This window comes from Limulus polyphemus, unplaced genomic scaffold (assembly GCF_000517525.1).
Source record: "Limulus polyphemus unplaced genomic scaffold, Limulus_polyphemus-2.1.2 Scaffold627, whole genome shotgun sequence".
In the NCBI taxonomy this organism is placed as follows: domain Eukaryota; kingdom Metazoa; phylum Arthropoda; class Merostomata; order Xiphosura; family Limulidae; genus Limulus; species Limulus polyphemus.
Window position 1 is genome coordinate 440446 of NW_013666237.1, and position 2745 is coordinate 443190.

The window sequence follows — 2745 nt, forward strand, 5'->3', positions numbered from 1 at the left end:
ATTTTTGTCAAACATTTTAAGTCCAACAGCAAAGACATTCGCAAAAATTGAATATAATAAATAGCTCAATTGTCACAAACGACAAAGATGTTTTTTTTATAAATCCTAACCTTAATATCCTTGATTTAAATAATTTTATTAGTATTAACGAATAATCGTCCACCTTGGCATAGTGGTAAGTCTGAAGACTTATAACGCTAAAAATCAGGTTTTTACACCCGTGGTGGGCACAGCACAGATAGCCCATTGTGTAACTTTGTGTTTAAAAACAAACAAACAAACAAAACGAATAATCACCACACCTAAAATCTGTCTCTCCTCACAACCTACACGTATCTTAACCCCTTCTCCCACCTGTGCCGATGCTACTACCAACCCCATCTCCAAATATAATGCACAGTAAATGCCTAGAAAATAAAGCTCCTGGTTTTAAGACGGCATTCGTAAACACGTCCTCAGAAATGTATTCGAAACTTTGATTCACATATCATTGCTTTAGTTAATCCATCGCTTCGATCTGGATATTACCACTCTATATGAAAAGCAGATATAGTTAAATCTACAAATAGCTCAGAACTAAATAACTCTGACAGTTATCACCCGATTAGTTTTTTGAATGGTATAGGTGGGCTTATGAAGAATATAATCACTGCAAGACTCGTATAATGTTAAGAAACTAATAACCTGTTATCTACATTCACATAAACACAGAAAACTACCGACCACTAACAAAAACAGTATTTCAAGGTTTTAACCGTAATCTTAGGACTGTTGGAGAATTTCTTGTTGTCAAAAAGATTTTGACTCCATTTGGCTCAAAGTACAAATTATTCAGAAATCTAAATACGTATCAAGCTTTTGTAATTTGCACCATGTCTGACAATACTTTTCGCAAATAACAAACACTTCAAATCCGAGATTTAGAAGTAGCTCATCTCCTCTCCTGACACTCCTACATAAAGTTTCAGCCATTCCAACGGTTGGTAAAATACTTCTCAAAATAGCTTCCAAATTCTACAGGAAATAACAAAACAGAAACACTTTTTCGGCACAATTATCTACCATAGCAACCATCCCTCCTCATTACGTAAGTTTACCTCCCCTTTCAACTTAATGCATAACAGATCGTATCCAAATCTCTGGTGTGTAAACAGTTCTGAGCAGATCATACCTAATCCCTAGGTGTGTAATCAGTTCTGAGCATATGGTACCTAATCCCCTGGTGTGTAAACAGTTCTGAGCAGATCGTACCTAATCCCCTGGTCTGTAAACAGTTCTGAGTCGGCCTTTTCTTCTACAATATTTTATCTATGTTTCTCTGGTTAGAGCTCGAGTATTTCCTTTGCTGTTTAGTAACTTTTTATTATTCTACCTTTTAATTTCAGGTTCGTGCAATGGTAGGGAAGATGTTTTGGCACCTAGCTAGGAACGTGTTTTTTTTTTCTCGGGGCATCCACATATACCGCTTTAGCAAAGGATTTATTTATCCCCGCCGCCTACAGTCGAACAACATACATTATAATCATTACCGGCAACGTCAATCATAGCCTTCCTCCCGTGTACAGCCAGACTTTGTCGAAAACTTTCATTACCTACTTTGAAAGTTGTTTTTTTTTTTTTTCTCGCACTGTATCATTCTTTTACTACGAGCGGGGCGAAGGGAAATTGGTTCATTTCCGAGCACCCCAGGTTTTAAATCACAAATCTCTACCACGACAGGAGAACAACATTGATTTTAACCCGGTGAAAATCTTGATAAGGGATTGGATGTCAATTATAGAGTTATTATAAATTCCAAACTCATAGGTATTGGTGGTGTTAAAAAGACAGGATCTCATTTTTTAAATTTGTCTACTGCAAACTCAAAATAAGATATAAATTTTTCTACCACGTTTCAACAGTTTTAAACACTGCCATATACCAAAGTATCCCATGTCGTAAAAATTAGTAATTTTGGTAACTCAGCGGCAGGCCTGCAGGCTTATGATACCAAAATTCGAGTTTTGATACCAGTGGGAAGAGCATAGATAGTCTATTGTGTATCATTGGGACAGCGGTAAGTCTACGAATTTAGAGCGCTACAATCTGGAGTTCGATTCCCCACGGTGGAAACACAATAGATGGTCCACTGTGGCTTTTCTCTAAAAAACAACAACAACAAATTACAGAGTGTCAAGTTAATCAAAGTCATTTCTGAGTGGTCCTGTCTGAACTTTTACAAGTTTACTAATAACCAATATTATCAGCAAAGTGATATACATTAACCTACTCAAAGAATTATATAATGTATATAATAATGGATTTATAACTGCCCTGAAACTTTCTGATACAACGTTTTTTTTATTTTGTATTTACAATTATTTCACTTAAAACTCCCTATCCATCTTAAATAACAAAGGATAAATAAAACTCTGTAAACAATTTGAAAATTAAACCATTATGCAGTCAGTATCAAGTGTTTCTTCAACATCCAGGAAGACAGCAGCTGTAAGGGGATCACCAATACAAAACCATAGCAAATATTTTCTGTCAGTCTGGTAAGATAATCAACGTTTCTTTATTATTCTTAAAGAAACACTGGTGTGGATTTATTAAATTATTTAACTCAATATGTTTTATAATTTATTACTATTATTAACAATGTTCTTAAATCAAGCAGGTGGTAGCACTGCCTATGTAGGGATGGCTCAGATTGTTCATCGAAATAGTATTTTAAATATCTCCTCAACAGGTCATCAGAATCTT